The 23711-nt window shown below is 42.0% G+C and overlaps 1 long non-coding RNA gene across 2 annotated transcripts; it reads right to left on the reverse strand.

Annotated features, from left to right (window-relative positions):
• Nucleotides 1-11058: 11058 nt before the first annotated feature.
• On the reverse strand, nucleotides 11059-22835 carry LOC134471639 (uncharacterized). 2 transcript variants are annotated; one of them, XR_010041147.1, is made up of 6 exons: nucleotides 22615-22835; nucleotides 22246-22359; nucleotides 21802-22037; nucleotides 18318-20234; nucleotides 16864-17034; nucleotides 11059-16164 (listed from the first exon to the last, which is right to left on the reverse strand). It is a non-coding gene; the product is annotated as an uncharacterized LOC134471639 (long non-coding RNA). The 2 variants fall into 2 exon arrangements; XR_010041146.1 differs by having other exon boundaries at nucleotides 21802-22359.
• Nucleotides 22836-23711: the final 876 nt, after the last annotated feature.

Raw genomic sequence — 23711 nt, forward strand, 5'->3', positions numbered from 1 at the left:
ATAAACATTTCCCTCCTTAATTGTGGGTATCAAGTATTTTGTCTCATCAACAAGAAAAAAGTAAGACAATTTGGTATCAGAAGTGGGGTCACTACTATGACTACACCTAAACATGTGGTTCACAAGCCTTTGGGAATGGCTTGTGGGAAGAGTTTGGAAAGGGTTCTGAGATGTTGCCTGGAATGCCATATGCTGTTCTGTATGGGAAATTCTGGTCAGAGCTTGAAAAACCAGAAAGCTGAAAGAAATCTGGCAGGTAAAGACCAGGAGAGGTTCCTGAGGAGAGCCTCACGAGGTCTTTGCTGGGAAGGACTGCATTGGCTATTGGACTCAAGATGGTGTTATGTCTTGGCAAAAAACATTTTGGTCATGTCCAGAGATTTTGCCTGAGACTAACATTAAGGTCAGTGGACTATTTAATCTGGCAGGAGACGTTTCAAGGCAGTTGAATGTTGAGGCAATGGCGTGGTTGCTAGGGGCTTTTAGCCAGGTTTATGTTGAGAATCAAGAGCAAAGAATCCAGCAGAATGATTTAAAACATAATTTTGGACAGAATGGAAGCTCCAGTAAGGCTGTGGAGTACAAAGAATTGAGGAAATCTCATTGCTGAGAAAGAACTGGAGAATACAAAAGATGGCCTTAGGGCATCACAAGAAGCAGCAAGTCATCACCTTTTGCAGCCTCAAAACTGCAAAGGTGAAAGAATCTTGCTTTGAGAACAAAGCCGTAGAATGCCATGTTCCAGAATGGCAGTAGCCATACTAGGTTCCAGACTGATAGCAGCACAGAGAATCTGTTCCACAGAATGAGACTCATTAATACTCATCAATCCATGTACTTGACCCCTACAGTCAAGAGTGAAAAAAGCCTGGCTACTACTTCAACTAGCAGCAGACTGTGGGGTGGCATCATCCACATGACACTGGTTTTAGGCACATGCAGAATGCAAGAGTTATGAGGTTAAGAAGGCTTCCACTAGATTTTAGAAGGCTTGGGAGGTCAGCAGTGTACCCTGAAAGGGCAATGTGTAAATTACGGGTGTGAGTGCTATGCCCACCCTAGGATGGGTACCTACATACACTATGAGGTACAGAGTCTTCTGCTCTTGCCCTTTGGCTCTTGCTGCTTTTTCTATCTTCTGCCACCTTGAACTGTTGCCCCCTGCCATGTCCCTCTGCCTTGGAGCCAGCTGATTATGGACTGAAACTTCCACAAACTGTAAGATAATAAACCTTTCCTTCCTTAATTTTGAGTGTTGGGTATTTTGTCTCAACAACAAAGCAAAAGTAACCATAACAGAAGTAAATTCCAGGATTTTGCAGTACACTAACAAGACTATCCATGCTGTTGTATATCAGGAAGTTAGAGATGAAGTGACAGTGAACGGCAGTGCCTATTAATAATTGACCAAAGTCTCTGACAGGCCAAGCTTACCAGTCATAAAGTGTTTCTATGGGAACAAAGTCAGGGGAGCGGTGTCCAGAGAGCCAGGAGGTTCAGACTTCCACTACCTGGCCAAACCCTCTTCATCTGCAGTTGTGCAGCCCCTGTCATTAGTTTAGTTTTCATTGATTATCTCTCCTTACTCTGCAATCCTTTAGCACTTAGTGTCTCAGTGCTCTGTTTAACACAGTTAAGTACTCTCATACACTAATGTTTGATGTTTTGTAAGTCTTCTCTCTCCAACCACTTATGCTTTTATTTGCTTAAGATAAATTTCAGTAGGCATTTATCTACTGAACAGCAGCACCAGGATGACAATTTGAAATTGGGAAGGTGAAAGAAATACAAGCTGACCCAGCAGATTTCTTTTCCCCATTGAGGGCAGGAGTGTGTGGCTGAGTAGGTGGTGAGCAAAGTGGTCTGTTGATCTACTAGAAGCGAACAACAGTGGAAATATTTTGAAGTAATCTATGTTCCCCTTTGATCACTCTTGATTTCGCATTACATCCTCCCCACACATGCTTAGGGTTGCTAGCATTAGCAAATAAAAAAAGCATACCCAGTTAAATTTGAATTTCAGATACACAATGAAAATATGTACTTAGTGTCAGTATGTCCCAAATATCACATGAGGCATACTTGTTCTAAAATTGTTTCTTTATCTGAAATTAAAATTTAACTTCAAAATCAGCATTTTATCTGGAAATCCTGTGTCACACAGCTTGGCTGTAACGTATCTCAAGACCTAACCCTGTTGTCATAATAGTGAATGGTAATAGCTTTTATTTATTAAGTGCCCAGTAACTATAAAGTCATGACTTCACGTAATTCTTTTGATAACCTGTAAAACAGATGTTACTCACCTCAGAGGGAATATGTAACAATTGCCACTCTTCTAATCCTCCACCTGAAGATTATATTACATAGTCACAATTGCATGGCTAGATACCAAATAACCAGAATGAAAACTAGGATTCTTATTGCACTGGCCATAGGGAAGTATAAAACATATAATTTACAATTTCATAAAGTATCTGACTCATTTTTTTTTTCAGGTAGGGTCTTGCTATGTAGTTCAGGCTGGCCTTGAACTCACAGCAATCCTCTTATATCAGCCTCCCAAGTACTGGGATTATAGGTGTGTGCCACCACGCCCAACCCAACTTACTCTTTTACAAAGAGGAGATACTTTTCCAAATTATCTTTAGAACAATGTAGCAAAAAAAAAAAGGAGAAATATATTTACAAATTAACTATTTTCAAATAATACTGCAAAAGTTTAAATGTCCCTCCCCCTCCAGCATATATATTTCACTGGAATCCAAGATATAAAACATTTTATAGAACACTTTACAGCAGGCATGCCTTACCAGTATCACCTAACAGATTTCAGCTGTGTGAACAACTATCCCTTTCCGTCTGTCTCTTTTATTTCTAGTTTTTTGAGACAGGGGCTTGCTTGTTCAGGCTGGCCTTGAACTCTCTATGTAGCCTAGGCTGGCCTTGGTCCCAAAGTGATCCTCTTGCCTCAGTCTTTTGAGTGCTGGGATTACAGGCATGTGCCACCAAGCCTGGCCCTAGTCAGTTGTTTGAAACAGATCATGGAGTGTTATTTTTGTTTTGATCTCAGGAGTTGTGTAAGTCTTTACATTAGGCTTGATTTGCAGATTTTTCCAAACCTAATTCTTTGAGTGTATAAGTGTCTTCTTGTTTTAGTGTCAATTTTGTGTTTCTAAAGTTCTTGAATTTTTTATGCTTCAAAGATACGCAAAGTTAAAATAAAAATCCACTTGTTAATGGCATCATGGCCTATTTGTTTATCAGCATTAAGTGCAAGCTTTCCAAAGCCCCTTTTATTTTGCTTAAACTGTTGTGCTCCTTGCATATGCCTGGAGATTAACTGTAAACCATGGGTAATCTGAATATTTATACACAAATAGGAATCGACAAATATTGGAAATACAGAAGCATATTAAACTTAAGATTTCTATCTTGCCATCAAAACTTTATTATTTTATTCTAGAAGAGTGAGTGCATGGTCATCGAGGAGATTTATTAAGATAAAAAATTTATGAAGCAAATATTTCTAGGAAATCAGAAGAGTTTGAAAATATTGCCTTGAATAATGCTAGATACCGACCACAGTGATTTATGAAAATCTTTTAGTCCAAAGATAAAGTTTCAAAACAGAAAGTTTCCAGTACTCACTTGGCAGCACATATGCTAAAAAAAAAAAAGCTTTCAGAAATGGCAAAAGTTTCAGTGATAGTGAAAGACAAGGAAATACATTTATATTGATTTTTAAAACTCTTGAGGTTTATAAGTATTGTGGGTTTATAGAGTATTTTTTGATGAGCAGAAAGCCCACAGTGTTAGAGATCACTGTGAATTTTAAATATTAAAGCAAGCTGCTTTTACAATAGAGTAAAATAAGCTGATCCAGTGTGGCATGTGGGTTTTAGGTTACCTGAAGACAAAAGGCTCACTTCCCACATCAGAGAACACACAGTAAGCTAATGTAATTTTAAATGCACACAGAATCTATGGCTGTACCATTTCATCAGAAATAGACCCAGAACCAGCTGCCAAAGGACAGCACAATGGATTAGATGTGGAAATGAACTTTCTCTGCTTACTCTGTAAAACCTAAAACGTTTGAATATTTTGCAAGAAGCATGTACTCAAGCCAGGAGTAGAGGCACAAGCCTTAATCCCAGCACTCAGGAAGCTGAAGCAGAGGGATCATTTCAAGTTTGAGAAGTGCATAGTGAGATCCTGTCTCAAAAAGACTAAAAAAAAAAAGCGTGTACTAATGGATTAAAATATGGCCATATATTTTAAAGTAATTTATGGCTGGGTGTGGTGGTGCGTGCCTGTAATCCCAGCACTTGGGAGGCTGAGGCAAGAGGATCACTGTGAGTTTGAGGCCAGTTTGGGTTACATAGAGAGTCCCAGGCCAGCCTGAACTGCATAGTGAGACCCTCTCTCTCTTTCTCAAAAAAAAAAAAAAAAAAAAAAAAAAATCCACAAAAACTTCCGTAGAGACTTGAGAAGTCTTACAAGAATGAAACAACATCTGGAAGAAAAGTGAAAGAAATTCTATCAATGGTGGACTCACTGGCACTATCTTTGGTGAGGAGAGGAGAAGCTGATGTATTACTGGTTTCCAGGCTTCTGTGCTATTTCTACCCTCATACCAGTTTCACATTATTCATTGTTACAAATCTCAACTGCAAAGTGCAACCCTAACTCCTCATGGGGAAAGAAAGCAAGGCAGTCTCAAAGGTCTGCTATTCTCCGCCAGTACAAAGTACTCAAAGCCGGTATAACTGTGAACAAAATAGGAGTTTTAAATGGAGTTGCGGAGAGACAAGCAAAAAGGGATAGGTAATGAGTTTGAGTTGAAAGGGTTAGGAGGCTCCTCCTGACCACCACCACCTCCCACACCCCAAAAAACAGCAGAAGTGTTCTTTAAGGGGGAGCCTGTGTTCCTCCCTCAGAGGTTTCCAGGGACACTTGACCTTTCCAGCTGTGGAAGTCAGGGGAGAATGCTCAGGCCAGTTGCAGGGCCCCTGCTGAGGTCTAGACAAAATGACTAGTCCAGAGTGAGAGGCAGAGCAATGCATGTAGGAAGCTGGAAGGTGGTTTTTTGTTTTTGTTTTTCATCACTGAGAATATTGTGAGGAATATTCTACAGTTTTGAGACTTTTTGTTTATCTGGCTTTAATGAGTTCCAAGGATGCACCAATGGTTTGCCCTTCTTCTGTCTGCCTCTTAGTCACCTGAGATGTTCCACCTCTGAACTGTTCTGGCAGAATTTCTAGGTTTGAATGCAACTGGAAGAGAGCATAGCCAATCTTACCAATCGATTTCTATGCCTTGTGAAATCAACAAAAGGCACCACCAATACCACCAGCTCCCAAATCAATACCCTGTAGAGCCCTGCTCTCCTTAGACATGGGCAGCTGGGGTCTTGCTGTTTGTCTTTCCCGCTAGAGGGCTGAGCAGCTGTTTGATGGATGTCAACTCTTTGTTTTCCAGTCCCATCTTGAGAGAAAGGAGAGCTGTAGATCCTGAGGTGGTCAAGAGGCAACTGCTTGGACCTAAGAAGAGGTCTAAGAAGAGGACCTATGAAGAGGTCCTATGAAGAGGTTGGATGCACTGGCCAACGTGCAATAGCAGAGGCCCCTTGAGGTACACAGTAGAGCCACCTCTAAGAAGAAAGGACTCAGTGTCTTCCATGTGAACCTTAGGCCCATGCGGGACTGGTAGGGGAGGCCTGAGGAACAGGCCCCATTTTACAAATGTCAATGAGTATTCTACTTCAGATGAATGAGACTTTCTTTCATCAGGACGTTGCTGTGTAGTTCAGGGTGGCCTTGAACTCACCATGTAGCTCAGAAAAGGCTGAAACTCAGCATCCCAGTCCCTGGCAGAGCAGGAGAATTTCTATTGGGTCACTTGGAGACTCTTCTGGCCAGGCGGTATAGCATTGTTTGGTGTGAAGCTAAAATTCCTCTATGCTCTGTATCGCCAGCGTTGGAATTCGTAGTGTGTGAGGCTGACTTCCAAAGGCTTACACCAGGGCAGTAGAATCATCCACCTCCTCAGCGGTGTTCTCGTTTTTGAAGACACAGAAGCAGAAGGCAAACGCATATGCTCTTTACATCCCACGCTGCCCCAGCCCAGCATTTCGGACAAGTCCTGCTTGCAAACCACGCTGAAACCTCTCCGCGCATCTTCTCCCGTGCAGCGCCTCAGCCCGGCCCAGCAACGAAGACCACCCGAAGGCAGGGACAGGCGCCGGCTGACAGGTCTCCTCTAGCACCTCCCTGCCCCATCCCCGCCAAAAGAAGGCTGCCCCACGCGTCCGAGTCCGCGCCGTGGGTAAGGACCTGAACTTGGGACCAGCTTGGGGCGCCGGCTCCTGCACCCCACCCCGCCCCTCCCGCCCCGGGAAGTCCCTCGAGGTCCCCACGCCGGGCAGCCCTAGGAGCGCGGGACCGGGCGCACCCCGACCGCAGCGGGACCCGCGAAAGCGCCCACGACGCGCTCCGGAGACGCCGCGCGCTAAAGAAAGGCGGCGCTGCGCGACCCGCAGCCGCTGGGCCGGGCACTGGGCCGGGTCCCCGCAGTCCGCGCCCGGACGGCCCGAGCACCCACCTTGCCCTTGGCCAGCAGGTCCATGATGTAGCCGAACTCGCTTCTGTCCCCCGACTCCGACATGCTCGGGACGCGTCACGGCCGGCCGAGACGGCGCGTGGAGCTCGCGCCCCGCGCTCCTCTCTCTGCGGCCGGAGTTGGCGAGCGCCGCGCGGGACGCGGTGCCGGAGGGCGCGGGCGCGGGCAGCCTCGCCCGGATGCCGGCTCCGGGGACGGCGGTCCGGTCCGGTCCGGTCCGGCCGGGCGGCTGTGACCACGGCGCCGAGCGGGGCGCAGAGCTCCGCCCCGTGGCCCCCGCGGAGCCCCGGCGCACAAAGCGGCGGCCACGGCCGGGACGCGCGGAGCAGCGGGCGCCCGAGGTGCGGGGCGGGGACCGCGCAGCCCCGCAACAAAGGAGCTGGGGCGGGAAGGGCGACGCCGCTCGGCACTCGGCCTCCCTGAAACCCAATCGGTAACAAAGGCCGGCCCGGGCTGCGGAGAGGAGAACAAATAGGAGGTTGTATTTTACACGCCCGCGTATGTAAGGTCGATAGCATCTGAGTGTCCTCTGGATGCTCGACTTTCCCTTAAAGAACAGCAAAAGGCGTTCGTGCCAGCAAGTTTCCTAGACGCTCTTCCTTCGGTTACACGCGCTCGCGTAGCTGATTTCCTTGATTGAGGGAAACTGCAGCTTCTTCTCGCATTTTCTTTCTTTTTTTTTTTTTTTTTTTTTTTGTCTTTTTCCTTTTTATCGGTACCAGGGATCGAACTCACAACTGCCTGCTTGCAAGGCAGGTGCTTATGCTGCTGAGCTAAATCCCCAGCCCCAGCTTCTCGCATTTTCTAATTCTGTTTCTGTAGCTTTCCCAGGGCTGCGGCCCCAATGAGCTCTTGGCCACACCTGCCAGTCCTGGCTCCCGCCAGAAAGGCCCCACTGGGTCCTCGTCTTCCACGCTGCTCTGGGCAGTCTCCTCTCCCTTGAAAAGGAGAAAAGCGTTAAAGACTTGCGTTTTAATTGGAAACAAAAAAATGCCAAAGGGAATTAGATTAGACTTGAGCAAGACTGACTACAGGAGTGAAACCTCTTTTCTTAGGGGGACTGCAGGATTTGAACTGGGGGAGTGTGCAGCGTGCAAGTGGCCTATTCCACACACACCTAGGGATCTCCCAGGCTCAGTGAGCCACAGGGAGTTTTCTTTTTGTTCCCCTCTCCTTTGAGTGGTTTTCTAATTTTTCTTCTCTTGCCCAGTACCCCAGACACATAGGCACATTTAAAATGCTTTTTTCTCTGCATGCCTCCTCCTAAATCGCCTTCTGAACAGTCCTTCCACCAGACCTTCGCTGTCTCTTCAGGGCTTTTGCCTTCTGTGAGCTGACACTCTCCTAGAGCAAGCAGCAACAGTTAGTAAGCTGGGTTTTCTTAAACAGGGCTGTGTAGGAGGTAAGTCAAGGTAGCAATGCTTCTTGGACATAGAGCTTAGACACTTCCTGTCCTTAGGGTCCAGAGTATCCACGAATGGATTGCCTTCCAATATTATCAGTACTGCTGGTGAAGGATATTGCCCCAAAAGTTTTTCCCACCCAGAATGAATTCTGGCGAGTCTGAATTACAAGCAGTAGGACGGAGGGGAGGACAAAAGGGAGCACAACCCAAGCCATTGTCCTTTAAAAAAAAAACCTTTCCTGGCAACCCCATCCAATGACCTTCGTTTATAACTCCTGAGAACTGGATCGTGTGTCCACCTCTTGCTGTGAGGAAGTCCGGCAAGGTTTTACCCTGAGAATACTGCCACTTTGGACAAAATTAGAGGATTTGTTGGTGAGGAGGAATGGGAGGCAGATACTGAGTAGGAAACTTGGTTTCTGCTACACCTTGGGTTGAGTCTGTTTAACTTTCTGAGTTTCCGTTTTCTCTTCGGTAAAACAAATGATTTGACTAGGTGATCGCTAAACTCTTCCTGCTGTTACTGCCAAGATCTCTGATCTGAGGATCTGTTGTTGTCTGGCAGCGCTCTTTGTGACTGGCCTCCCGAAGAAGTTACTATTACAAAAGGGCTGAAGTGCCCTGTGGGCCACTTTGCTGTCCTATTGCTGTTGATACAAACTTACTGCCGTCAAACAATTGCTGTTCCAAAGTGCTTATTTCCAACACCTTCATCAGCAGGGTGCATTATTTTGATGACTAAACATGATGGGTTATGTGTATTTGTGTTACATTACATTAAATTATTCGCGTTAGAAATTTAGTTTCTTTCTTTCTTTCTTTCTTTTTTTTCAGTCTTTTTCCTTTTTATCGGTACCGGGGATCGAACTCAAGACTGCCTGCTTGCAAGGCAGGCGCTTATGCCACTGAGCTAAATCCCCAGCCCCCAAAATTCAGTTTCTTTCATTACAATTTTTTCATATATGCTTTAGCGCATATTTCCTCCTTTATCAAGTCTCTGTTCACGTTCTTTAGCGTTTTGTGTTAGGACTTTTTTACCGTGTTGCTAATTAGAATGCACAATCCATTTTTTAAATAGTAAAAGTTTAAAATTTACAAATAAATTGTTTCATAATGGTAATAGTAATAACAAACAAAGGATTGTCCACCTGATCACTTGCTCCTAGGAACAGAGTCTCCTTATCAATTGCCTGGATTGCTACCCAAGAAACTGGGGGTAAGAAATTTTGGAATTAGTAGTTTCCGAGAATGGTCTGTGACACTGTCCATGTCATAATCAGAAGTGAGGGGATGAGTTTGTAGCTTGAGCATTTACTTAGAAGCCTGGTGATATTTACTGCTTGTTTTGTTTTCCAGTCCGAGAGATCAAACCCAGGGAATTTGCATTCAGCTATATCCCCCAGCCCATTGGCTCATCTCTTCATCTCTGGTTATCAGCGTTTGACGAATGCCATGGAGCATCAGACCTTTCAAAGATCACAGGCACACAGAATTCTCAGCATGGATTTCAAAGACACAGGGTCAGACTGGCGGTAGGTCCCAAATAAAAGTTGCATCATTTTTCTTCTAAGAACAAAACAAAGTGAAAATCATACAGATTTATATCAAACTTATTTCCCAAAAGTTAATTTCATATTTTAAAAATAACTGGATTAATATGACAGATGTTGCTTCACAGGGAGCTTCCCAACCTAACAAGAAGACATTACATGGAGTGATTATGTGATGTGTGAATTTTTCCCACTGACTAGACCAACAATATTCAAGAGTTCCGTGCTGTGGAAAATCTGCTACTTGCCAAATTCCATCAGATGGAGAAAATTCTTCAGTATAATGGTTTCTTCCCATACCAACTACTGAAATAATTATAACCTATGGAGATATACAGATTGACTTCGTTTTGATCCATAACACCATTTTTCTTTTTAAAATGGTAAACTACACAGGATATACTAGTTTTAGCAAATAACACTAACGAAGTGCACAGTCCAAGTTTTTAAAGTGATAAACACAAAAACAACTGTTAAAAATAATTGTTAAAAGTTAAAAATCTTTAATCAATGTTAATTTTTAAAAGAGAGTGAAGTAAAGAATCTGAAAGATCTGTTTTCATAAACCCTTCATTTTTATTTCAAAAGTACCAACATAAAATTTGGCTGACACAATATATTCAAATACCTGTATTTGTATCCAAAAAAATCATTTGAAAGAATCTCTTCTTTATACTTTAATAGCTTCACTGAGGTACAAGTTATATCCCATAAAATTCACCAATTTTAAGTGTACAGTGTTGGAAGCCATTGAAGCTGGCAACTGACCACACTCCCAAGGCTGGAGCATGACCATCCCAAGAACAAAGAGCGCCTGGGGCAGTCAGATAAAGAAGCTGCTTCAGCCCAGAGAACACCTAGCCCCAAGACAATCTGAACAGTGGGTTGCTAGGACAACAGGGTGTCATGTGGCATTAAGTTGCTAAAAAGTAGAAATAAATATCCTCCACAGTGAGGACCAGCCCTCCTTCTTTCCATTAGGAGGGTGAGGGCTCCACATGACACTGGCTTGGTTTCTTCTTTATGTTCTCATCCTCTCTTGGTCCTTCACCCAAGGAACCTCAAGAGCCACATAGATTGCAGAAGTACAATTTTGTGGTTTTAATGAAACTATAGAGCTGGTCAGCCATCTCATAATCAAGTTTTAAAATATTGTAATATCTAATCAATGTATTGAAATTTTCTTTAATGTTTTTATTGCAATATTCTATAGCTTTTACTGTTCAACCATTGTACTATCTTTATTTCTATGTATTTTATTATGTTTTCTTTTCTTTTTTTTTTTTTTTTCTCTGAGACAGGGTCTCTTTATGCAGTTCAGGCTGGCCTTGAGCTCACTTTGTAGCCCAGGCTGGTCTAGAACTCACAACGATCCTCTTGCCTCAGCCTCCCAAGTGCTGGGATTACAGGCATGAGCCACCACGCCTGGCTCTATGTTTAACATTGAATGATTTCAGTGGTTTTAAATAACTGAGGGCCTTTATGGTCTAGCATAGGATTTGGACAAAATTTTTAAACTTGAGATATGCTAGGCTGGTGTCGCTGCTCAACTCTGCGGTTATAGAATAAAAGGCCACTGAAAATAGGTAAGGAACTCAGTGCGGCCATGCTCCAACAAACACTTACTACAAAAATGGGCACCCAGGTAAGCACCTGAGAAGGTGTTCAGCATCATTAGTTATTAGGAAAATGTAAATCAAAACTACTTGACATACAGCTTTTTAACTACTAAGAGGCTCTAATCAAAAATGAGGTGAAGGGCAAGCACTGGTGACCATGAGGGAGGCTGGAACCCACATTCACAGCCACTATAGGAAACAGTATTTTCTCAAAAAAGTTAAGCATAATAGAATTAGTATATTGCTTAGCAATTCTGCTCCTAGGTATACAGCCAAAACTAAAAAAACAAGAGACTAAACAGTTACTTTTATACTGGTATATATTACAGTTTCATGGTACAGTAACCAAAAACTGGAAATACCAGAGCCTGTTAACAGATGAATGGATAAACAAAATGTAGTAGGTAGACACCTATAGTGGACTCTTATTTACCCATAAAATATAATGAAGTTCTGACATATGTCACAACATAGCTGAGTGTTGAAAACATTTCCATTTTTACCATTATAAACACTGCTACAGTTAACATACTGACACAGGTCTCTTTGGAGGGTGTGTCTCTGAATAGCTACTGAAAAGTAGAATTACTGGATCTTCCAACACTGCAATCAGTGCTGCCAACTTGCCCTTCAAAATAGCGGCTTCAATCTCCAGAACCAAAAGTTCTTGAACATACATATTTCCTACACTCTTGCAAAAGAACATGTAATATCAAGTTTCAATATTCTGACAAATGATGAGGTTTCTTTAGTTTTTCCTTATTGCTACTGTCGGTGTTCATTTTTATTGGTGTTGGGGCTGGGGATTTAGCTCAGCGGCATAAGCGCCTGCCTTTAAAGCAGGCAGTCGTGAGTTTGATCCCCGGTACCGATAAAAAGGAAAAAGACAAAAAAAAATTTATACATTTTTATTGGTGTTTATTTTGTCTTACTTATAAATTGTTTATATCCTTTGCCCATTTTTCTACTTGTGTATGTTTTTCTTGATTTACAGGCTGTTTTTTCTTCTTACCTGTGTCCTGTGTCATATATGTTGCAAACATTTTCTCCCAGTCTTTTTCTGTTGTGGGTTAGATCAGGGGTTCAGAGGTGAGGCTTTTGGAAGGTGATCACTTTATGAGTAGCTGTTAGCAGGCGGGGCCTGGTTGGAGGTGGCTCACGAAGGACCATGGCCGGGAGTGGTGTATTCTTGTCCAGTGCTCCTGGTTGCTGTAGTGTGAGCAAGTTTTCTTCCACTATACCCTTCTTCCAGGCCATGTCTGCCTTGCAGCCAGCTGACTGAACCTTGAGCCAAACAAACCTGGCCTCCTTCAATTTCGAGTGTCAGATATTTTGTCAGAGCAATGAGAAAGTAACTAAGACATTCACATTTTTAAAAAAAACATTGATGTTTTGATGTACAGAGATTTTTTCTTATCACTCTTTGTGGTCCACCCTTTCAGCCCTGATGTGAAACATCACCTCCATCTCTCTCTCTCTATCTATCTATCTATCTATCTATCTATCTATCTATCTATCTATCAACAGATACTTTCATGCCAGGGATCGAACTCATGACCATGCGCTTGCAAGGCAGGCGCTTATGCTGCTGAGCTAAATCCCTGGCTTATATTTATATTTAATAAATAAATATCAGTAAAATCTAATGGTCCTTACTCTAGATTTTTCTATTGTATTTTGTCAATCTATTTGTTGGTTTCTGTATGGATTGTTCTAGTTGTTTGACATCATTTTGTATATGTTAGAGCATTTCTCTTGTTTTAGAAATTCTCTCAGGTATTTTTTAATTAATTTTTCATTTTAAGGAGATTAAAAGAAAAACAAAAACAAAGCAAGACAGTAGAAATGATACAGGATTTCAAAACAAGCTAATAGAAAATTTTAGGGTTTTTTTTGTCAGTACTAGGGATAAGCTAATAGAAAATTAATAATAGTCATTATATTGAATATTGTTATCTTCAGAATAGTTGCATGGATTACAAGGTACAAGTATGCAAAACAGATCAAGGTAAGCAATCACAATTTCTGAATGAATTGTAGAATTAACTTGAAAATTTCCTAGACAACCTTGACTTTTGTTTGCTTGTTTTTGGACACAAGGTCTTGCTATGTAGTTAAGACTATCTTTGAACTCACTATGTAGTTCAGGCTGGCCTGAAACTAACCACAATCCTACCTTAGCCTTCCAAGTTCTGGAATTACAGGCATGTGCTACCATGCCTGGCACTGACCTTGACATTTTTAAAGTGACTTTTGTTGGATTTGCAGATTAGCTTATCAGAGAAAAAGAAATGTTTACAATGTGCTATTTTTTCATCCCATAACATAACATGTATTTTTATTCAGGTTATCTGTATTCTTCAGGGATAGTCGTTAAGTGTGATTCTTATGAACTTTTTGGAATTTTTTTCTTCAGTACATAGTCTTTACATGAATATTGTTAGTGATTAGAAGGCTGTGGATTTTCTTTTATTTCTGATCATCTTATTGTTTCTAATAGTTTGTTAGTTGATTTCCCAGAAAAAATTTAAATGTTATCATTTATTATTGGAAAATTATATGTGGGCCAATTTTCATCTGATTTACCAAGGCCATCAAATATGTGGAGGTCATTCTTCTTGGCTTAATGTGCTATAACTCCCAATATAATGTTTGGTGACAGAAGTGATAGCAGCCATTTTCGTCGTATTTCTGACTTTAAGGGAAACCTGATAATAATTCATCTGTAGCTGAGGATTATTTTTGGTTAATACTTACCAGAGTTCAGAAGATTTTCCTTTTTTCTTTCTTTTTTTCCTCTTTTTGGTGTCAGAAATCGAATTCAGGATCTCCCACTTGCTAGGCAGGCACTGTGTCCCTGAGCTAAATCCCTTGCCCCCTAGAAAGTTTTTCTTAAGCATAATATAGAAAGAAATCTTTTTGTTAGATTTATATGTTGAATTTTATCAAATGTCATTTTGGAATGTCTATTTATATGATGGGTTTCCATTTTTTCAATCTAGAAATTGAACAAATCACATTGGCCTTTTTCCAATTGGAAATGCCTCAAGGTATACATCCTACTTGGTTATGATAAATAATTCTATTGATACATTTTGCCATCTTATACATTGTTTCTCAGCGTTTTTCTTTAAGATACACAGGTTACTTTTTCTGCAGCCTGGGCTCTTCCTGTCCCTTGTATCTGCTCTTTCTGAGTTAATAACACATTGGGAATCATTCAGTTTTAGGTGGTGGCTTTTCTCTGTTAGTTGTATTCCATCTGCCTTGAATATTTAAGAGACTCCTTACAAAAATTAATGGCCCAATCAGTGTCTTGATTTCTGTGTTTCTAGTACTGCTATGGATTTAAAAATAAGAACATCTGTCATTCGTAGAAATTTAGAAAGACAGAGGCCTTGGCATGGGCTCTCCTCTTCGTCGTGATCCAAGATCCAAAATGATAACATCTTAGGCTTTTGCTGAAATCTGATTATTTTTAATACTCCTTGATAAATGCCATCAGAAAAACAGGCATACCTAACTTTTTATTGTCTTTCTATAACATTTTAGTATTTTAGTTTCCTAAAATACTTACTTCTAGGAAAAAGGCAGTAATTAGCCAAAGTTGACTGTAATGGACATACATCATAATACCATTTTCCTAGGTAGTTTTCAAACAATTACTTATGAAAATTCTTGAATTTCCTTTTGAAATGAGCCAATTTCTTCAGCTCCCAGGACTGTTTCTCCTCTACATCAGAACAGTACTCTGGCTGCTCCACAGTGGTTACCTCAGTAGTATTAAGAACCAAGTTTTCTTTCTTTTTTGAACCAAGTTTTCTTTCTGAGTCTTTTTTTTCCTTGAGCTGAAAAGGATACTATACCTTTTAAAAGTTTCTTTTCTTCACAAGTCTATCACACACATTCTTGGGTCCAAATAGGACAGTTAATGCCTTGAGATTGTTTACGTATGGACAAAACAGCAATCCCTGTCTTACGGTTTCCCCAGTGGCAGAGTCTGAACTGTGTGCACATATCCTACATTCATCCCAGCCTTTGGTCTGGCAAGCAAGATGTTGCCCAGGACAGCTAGCCCAGGCTATCTAGGAGGCCAGTGACCGCCTAAGACTCGCCACGGAGCACGTGGCCTTCAGTGTCTGAACAGCAAGATGCCATTAAAATAGCCCATTACATATGTCTGATTATCTACTGTGTGCCTGGCAGTGGTGATTCAGCAATCAATAATGTAAATCAGATTCCAAAAATACGTCTTTTTAATAGGTCCTGTATTTTGAAACTCCAATTTCGTACTGAGTTTTCTGTTGCGGTGGTAATATGATCTTGGCAGGTCGGGCAGAACCTTTCCTTCCCTGGGGTTCAGGGTGAAATGATATGCTATTTCTTTCCTAGGAAATATGATATGCAAAGGCATCATCAGCTTGTCATTAGATATAGTAGACTTATATTGGATGAAGTCTTCTTTTAATGAGGGGCCTGACCGGTGCCCACTCACACTGCCCCTCCCACTGGGCCCCTTTCTTCAGGTGATGACAGCTTCTGTAGGAGTAGGGAAGGTAGGGTTAAGAGCAAAAACCACCTCTGATCAATACAGCGCCAGCATCATCATAAATAATTTAACCACGCACTCCGTTTTTAGTTTCTTTGATCTGCTGCTCTCATCAGGCCTGGTTATGTTACTGCCACAAAAGTTTGCTCTTTTCAGAGCTGAAGAACGTGTCAACAGAACCTCCCTCCTCTTCCAGGGGCACAGGTCCACTTGGTGTTTCTCCTTCTGTCCCTGAGCATCAGTGTTTCCTTTTATTCATTGTGAAGTATCTTGGCATTGTTGCTTTGAGAGCTGCAACGCAGGGATGAGGAAGTGACCCAGTGCCAGGAGTAAGGTAGAGGAGCTGACTCTATAGGCCCTCTTGCTGTTCTTTATTTGCTTTGAAAGGTTGGTTGTTTTGAGGGCTTTAGAGGGAACCTGGAGAGAGGAGAAAAGAGGGATAGTTTACAGGCGCTCAGATTCAGGTCTAGTGCTGCATTTGGGGGGCGGTGAGTGAGTTATATCAAGAAGTATTTCTTAGTAAAAGTTTGGCTACTGATTACTGAACATGGAGTTCATTTGCTTTGGGGAAAATGAGGAAGCATGAATACTTTTCCATTTTACCATAAACACATATTTTAAAATTTCCTCGCTGTTACGCCAGGGGTTCCCAACAAAGGGCACAGCTCATTTCTCCACCAAGTGGAAATAAAGAATGTTAATAATGCCAAGACAGGCCACTGATGTATTGATTAAACTCAATTAGGGAGGGTTTAAACACTGCTCTTCCACTTTAGAGGAGGGAAGTATCTGGGAGGAAATTCAGAGTAGAAAAAAGTGCTAAGAAAGTGATTCTATAAGCATTAGTCTCTAAAAATAACCTTGACTTTGAGGGGCAGGAAGGACAAAATTTTGACCACTCAGTTTCACCTGGTCCCAGACTGCACAGGGGCAGCCTCCACAAGGTGAGGAGCAGTGGTGCATCGGAAAAGAATCATCCTTTTCCTCAGTAACACCAAGCACACCAAAGGGAAGGCATGCTGGGAAGTGCGTTCATTAACCGGCTTTCCGCCTTGTGAAATATAACCATGATATTCACTCTCATCCACACAGCAGGTCTTGCTGGGTCTTACTGACCTTGATACTTTTCTTCTTGTGTATGTAGCTTCATTTGCTGCTTTTGTTGTTGGTGTTGAGACACAGACTCCCTGTGGTCCAAGATGGCCTTAAATTCATGATCCTCCTTGCCTGGGCTTCCTGAGTGCTGGAATTAGCATGTGCCAAGACATTGGGCTTCATTTGCTGCTGCTTTTTAAAAAAAATTAGTACATATTTGTAGTATATAATTATGATGTTTACATTTATTCTCTGTAGGGAATTTGTACCTATACATAACACATGTTAGTTCTTTTTCTTTATCCTCTTACCCTCCCTCCCTTCCTCCTCTCCACCTCATTTGCTTTTTTTTTTTTTTATTTTTATTTTTTATTTTTTTCCCCTTCCTCCTCCTCCTCCCTTCCTTGCTTTTTTTTTTTTTGAAATTCCTATTTGCGGTGGAGGTTTCTGGGGTGTGTGAGTGTGTGCGCATGGTGCGTGTGTGAGCTGATGGGTACACGGTGTATTTTCAGGACCCAGACCTTAACACACAGCCCTCCCCCATGCCTACATCATTTCCCCAGCTGCCTTCAGGGCGGGGTAGCAGCAGGGGCCACGCCCTCCCCTCCCAGCTGAGCTTGAGCCCTGCATGCTGCAGATGAAAAGTGAATTCAATTACGTTGGCTTGTCTGGTGTCACAAAGGAATTAGAATTCATATCAAGCTGAAAAGAGTCCAAAACACCCAAGCATAACCTCGGGCTCTGATTCTTAAGTCATATCTTTTCATTTACTGCAACATACACAGTTTTGCATTCTAGCAGAAGAAGCATTTTTATTGCATTTTCCATTGTAGGTAATTCTTCTATGATTTTTTTCCTGACACATTTCTGGAAACAAAGGAGTAATATTTATAAATATTTTCTTAGAAAAGCAGTTGTGCACATTAATATAAATGAGAAGGATGTTTTCTGCAAATATCTGTTTTAGAGTTGCATCAGCTCGCTAGGGGAGAACTTTGTTTTTCAGAAAGGCATTTCATAGCATGTTGTTTACTCTTAGAAAAGAAAATTGTTACTATTTATCTTTTTTTCTTATTTATTTATTTATTGAAGCAGTGTCACTATGTAGTTCAGGCTCATCTTGAACTCACAAAATAGCCCAGGTTAGCCTAGAATTGTGGTGATCCTCCTGCCTCAGCATCCCAAGTGCTAGGATTACAAATATACCGTTTATCTTGTAATATGTAAAGATTCATAATATAAAATATATTTTTCTCTGTATAATATTGCTTAATAGAAATACTTGTGGTTTTTTTGTTTGTTTGTTTGTTTGTTTTGGTACCAGGGATTGAACTCATGACCTTGTGCTTGCCAAGCAGGCATTTGTGTTACCGAGCTAAATCCCTGGCCCTTAATAGAAGTATTTGTATCTCACATAGTTCCAAAAGGTTTTCAGTTTCTTTGTTCAATGAAGTATCAATTCAAGTTTAGTTTACCTGTATAAACAATAAGTTTTTCTTAAAAGGTCTCACTATACAGCCGGTGCTGGCCTCTAACTTGTGATCCTCTCCTCTTGCCTCAGCTTCCCGGGTAGCTGAAATGACAGCTGTGCATCACCATGCCCAGTGAGCAAGAAATAATTACTATTTAGTTGTAAAAGTAACGAAGTCTTAATCATTCATCACGCATTACCCCATTGTTTTAACAATAAAACAAAATGATATTTAAATACAAAGTACCAAACAGTTGTGAAGTCCCGTACAAATACATATTCAGCCAATAAAGGGACCAATAAGTCTATGAATAGATTTACTTTACAACTGGAAAAACTGAGATTTAAAAAGGTTTTAACCAAAATCAAGTAGAGTAAACGCCCGCAAACCCGTGGTTCAGAGTCCAAGGCTTCAGTCATTCACGGATTTTTCCTTAGAACCTTACTATTAATGGTTCGAGAAAGCCCCACACTGTCTAGGAAACCACAAATATCTTCTGCAATTGCTGGAGGGATTTGTTTTGTTTTGTTTTGTTTTGTTTTTGGAGGGAGGCTTGTAAATAGCCAATCCGAGAGTGTTTTTTAGTTCTCCTTGCTGCTGATTGGCTGCTGCCCTGAAATCACTCTGGCAAATCCTCTGAAGTTCCCGCGTGAGCTTGCAATACCGTCTGTAGCTGTCTCCAGTGTTCTTGGCTTTATTTTCCTTGAAGCCCTTAGATCCCAAAAATGCCACCAAAATGCCCTGCACCTTCTAAGGCTTTCTCAGTATAGTAGTTTATTAAATTACATAACTGTAGGAGCATAGCGTATTTAGTGTTTAAGCTGTAAAAATAGGCATTTTTCTGACCATATCTGAAACTGGTGATTTTTCAAAATTTGCCGTTGCTCTTGGAATGGAATCCTCACAGATTTCTGGGGTCTACTGTATAGTATAACTCAAGAAGATAAGCTGGACATGGTGACATAAATCTATCGTTTCAACTACTTGGAAAGCTGAGGAGAGAGTATCACACAAGCTCACCAGTTTGAAATCAGCCTAGGCAACAAGCGCTCAGGAGAGCTCTTTTAAAAACTCCTTAAATGTTTAATTCTTTTTAAAAAACAGAGTCTCACTATGTAATGCAGGCAGATTTTGAACTTGCTTATGTAGCCCAGGCTCATGGCGATCCTCTGCCTCAGCCTCCCACAAGCTGGCTTTACAGGCTTGCCCACCACACATGGCAACTCTTCAGATATTTCACTCAAATATTCTTTTCCTTTTCTCCCTTAAAAGATAAATGAAAACTTAAATGTTGGACATTTACTCTGAAAGAGAAATCTGAAAACAATGCCTCAGGGTTAAGAACCTTCACGTCAAAATTTCAGAATAGAAATAAGACAGAGCCAAGGGTTTAGTTTAGTGGCAAGCCTGAGGTCATGAGTTCAATCCCAGTACCTCTCCCCACCCTGAAAAAAAAAAAAGAAATAAGGAAAATTAATTCACTTACATACCACTTCTTTCTTTTAACGTTGATTGTTAACAACCTATGCAACTATTTAATACTGTGCTGTAACAGAATTGCACCAATTACAAATGAACTGTGAATAAGGGAAACCTGGAAATCACAGTAAAGTTCCAAGTTTAATTGTAGACTTCACTCTGAGTGTATTTTCCAAACACCACTGTGAGAAAGAAACACAGTAATGCAGCTTTCTCTTTCCTGTCAATGACAGCACAGTTACAGTCTGAAACACTGCATTTTAGGTAGCATGGGTCTTCCTTCTTGGTCACATAACCTTGAAAAATGTGTCCATCTTAGAAAAAAAGTGAAATGCATTTTTCAGCCTCCTGGGTCCTGTTGATGGAAATTGTCAGATAGGGCTCAGGGCACAGTTGTGATGTCTTGCACACCACCTGCAGTCTTGGCCAGCTGCGGAGAACCTGAGGATGATAACGCACTAAGACAAGGGAAGAGAGAGGTGGGAACCTTCAGGTTCAGATGGTGAAACCACACCTCCAGCTCTTGATTTTCTACCTCCTACCTTCTCTACCCAAGAGACAATTACGCTATAACCTGTTTAACCCATGTTATTACTGTCTGCCACATAAAACCAAATCCAGTCCAAAATGACAGGGCCACATGATAGCCATTTGCCTTCTTAATAATTAATTGGACTTCTTTGTAACTAAGTTTACTCATTTTTTGAAATAAGCACAATAAGCCCAATAATTGACTCAGAGTTGTCAGAAGAATTAAATGCATTGGTACATAGAAGGAGCTTAGAATTATAACCAGCAGAACCAGAGAACTCAGAGAATCTACCCTGCTTTCACTTGTGTCACCTATAATGCAACGCTTGGCATATAAAGGCAAAAGGTGGATAAAGGGAAAACGAACTACAATTGTTCCTCACCATCTTGTTCAGAGTTAGAGATTTGGGTAGAGAGCTTAACAGAACATGTAATATTTCTCAACCAGAAGTACTGATTACAAAGCCCTTTCACAGAGCCAAGCTGCTCTCACCCTTACCAGAGCTCTGAAATGACCGTGAATGTGAAGCTTGTTTGTGTTGGCCGCTGCCTGGCTGGTGGCTCCGCAGCCAGAGTCCATTTCGCGCCGCAGCGAGGGCCAGATTGGGCTGCGTCTGTTTCCTGCCGTTGGACGATGCAGCATGCATATCTCTGGGAACTGCTGTCTGAATGTGATTGCAAGTGTAAATCGTGTGGCAGAAAACATGGGGAGCTAAAACTCGGCTGCACCCCAGAAGGCAAACTCCTAGCGTCTGCCTTTCAGCACAGTGATTGACTCTTCCGGTCAGCAGTTGGGTGGGAGATGGAACTCTGTATTTTGTAAAGTGAGGTTTCCTGAATTTTCTCGAGAAATCTGAACTTTTTCCCACCTACCTTATTGGTAAACCTTCTGAGTCCTAGGTTTTTAAATTTAGTGGGCCTCCTAGGTTGCGCCCCTTCAATCTTAATTTAAACATGATAACAACAGCAAATGAATATCTCGATCTCCACATGACTGAGGCACCAGTATGAGCGCTGACCCGTGTCATCCCCTTTGATCTCCGCAAAACTCTGCAAGCCCAGTACCATTATATGCAGTGTTCAGAAACAGTCATCCTGTGGCTCAGACAGTAGAATGATCCAAAATCATCACATGACCAAAAAAAATTGTAGGGGCTGGGGATTTAGCTCGGCGGCATAAGAGCCTGCCTTGCAAGTAGGCAGTGGTGAGTTCGATCTCTGGTACCAATAAAAAGGAAAAAGAAAAAAAAACAAAACCCCAAAATCATCACATGACAAAGTGATAGGAACCAGAATAGGGCTCAGGCTCTTGGAAATCACCTGTTCCTCTTATTCTATAGCTGTGACTGTGTTTTCTGCCTAACTTTTCAAGCCACAGCCACTCAGTGGGGCCTGGGTGTGTTCTCTGCCCAGGGTTGTCATTATGCTTATAGCACTGTTATTCAACATTCTGGTCTTCATTATCTATATGGATTACCTTCTGCCAGTGCACTCCTTAGCTGGTTCCGTCGTCCATTCTGCAGGCCTCTGCCTTGGTTGGGTTTTCCTTCCATCTCAAGTCACTGTGCAGAGTCTGGAATACCTCTAGGCTGCAAGTCTCAAGTCAGCTTTTCAGGGGATTTTCCTTTTTATGAGGATTCCGCCAGTGATAGCCCGTTGGGTAAGCATGACTATCCATTGGACATACCTAGAATCATGACTTCCTTCCTTATCCTAAAAGGCACGGTAAATATAACAACTTTTGGAGGGATGGAGTAGGAGGACAGGAGGAATTGACGTGGGGTTTTAGAAAACAAAAAGACAGAAAAATGCCTTTTGCGTCTGTCGTCTTCCTCCTCCAAATAATCCTGATCTAATAATCCTGATCTAAACATGAGCAAAATGTCAGACCAGTCCCAGCTAAGGAGTAGTCTACAAATACCTGACCAGTATTCTCCAAAGCGGTCAGTCCTCGGGAACAAGAAAGGTCTCAGAAACGGTCACAGCCGAAAGGAAACGTGATAACTAAATGTAATCCAGCATCCTGGACAGGGTCCTGGAACAGAAAAAGAACACCTGGTGAAACCTAAGAAAATCTGAATATAGCTAACCTCCGCGAATATGTTAATCACAAGAGCTGGCTTGCTAACTGTGACTGTACACCATACCAATGTGAGAAGTAAGAAATAAGGAAATGGGATACAGATCACTTAGTGACAACTGGGAATTTTACTGTAAATCTAAAATTGTTCTAAAGTAAAATGTGGATTAAAAGTAAAAAGATGGGCTCTGAGGTACAGCCCTGTCCTACTTGTGAGGCTCTGCTCAGCTGGCTAATACACTGTCCTCCTTTTATAGAAACCGTAAACACCCTCTCCTCTTCCCTAAAAGGGTTTTGGTACTTTAGGGACAAGTATACATTGGTTTTTATTGTTTCTCCTGATCCAGGTGGCAACTTTTATGACTCCCGTGCTATGCAGTAATGAGGTCCTCATAGGGAACGGCTTGCTCAAGGTCACCAGATGGAGCCCAGCCAGGTGGGTGTGGAGCCCTTCTTGTTTACTTCTCCCAGTGCTGTTAGAGGCTGGGCAAGAAAACAGCACAGGTGAATTCAGATACGCTCCATTGAATGTGTGTTAACTAGTACCTGCCACATCCTGTACTGTACGTGTTGGGAAACTAAGACAGAAATGGGTCAATTCCCTGCTCAAGGACCAGGAGGTGTAGTTGGGGAGAGACTAGATTTGTATGCAATTTAGAGGGAAGAAGCAGTGTGGCTTGGCAGGTGTGGGCAGGACACTGAGGGACGACTCATACATATCACAGCGGGTACGAGGTGGTTATAGGGCCTCAGAGAAAATCTGACCCTGAGGTGCAGGTGAAGCCTGCTAGGGAGCATGTGCTTAGTTCCACAAGGCCCTGCTGTGTCTGATTTCTTTTTTCTTTCTTTTTTTTTTTTTTCGGTACTGGGGATCGAACTCACGACCGCCTGCTTGCAAGGCAGGTGCTTATGCCGCTGAGCTAAATCCCCTACCCTGTGTCTGATTTCTTACAGCTTCAAGAATTCTTGTGAAAACGTACTTGTTCCAGCAGTGGAACTTCCCTGAAGTCAGTTTTCTTGGCAGTGTGTGAATCTTACTTTCAGTGGTCCAGTTTTTGTGAGAACATGAAAGGACTTTGACATACCCCAATAGTAAAGTTGTATTCCAAGCAGCTTGGCTTCTTCCTGTATCTCCGAGGTATGAATGGAGAAGGGAGATTTGTGTGGAATTTTCTGGGCTGTAAAATATGTTGACACTCCTAGCAGAGCAGGGACAGCCCTGAGTTTTCTGTTTATGTGGTAAGTACTTATTAGTGTACTGGAACAATGAAGCTTAGGGGAGATCTCATAGTCTTTGCTGTAAAGAC

Source organism: Cavia porcellus, unplaced genomic scaffold, assembly GCF_034190915.1.
Source record: "Cavia porcellus strain 051 isolate PalLab524CR breed Dunkin Hartley unplaced genomic scaffold, mCavPor4.1 scaffold_19, whole genome shotgun sequence".
NCBI classification, from domain to species: domain Eukaryota; kingdom Metazoa; phylum Chordata; class Mammalia; order Rodentia; family Caviidae; genus Cavia; species Cavia porcellus.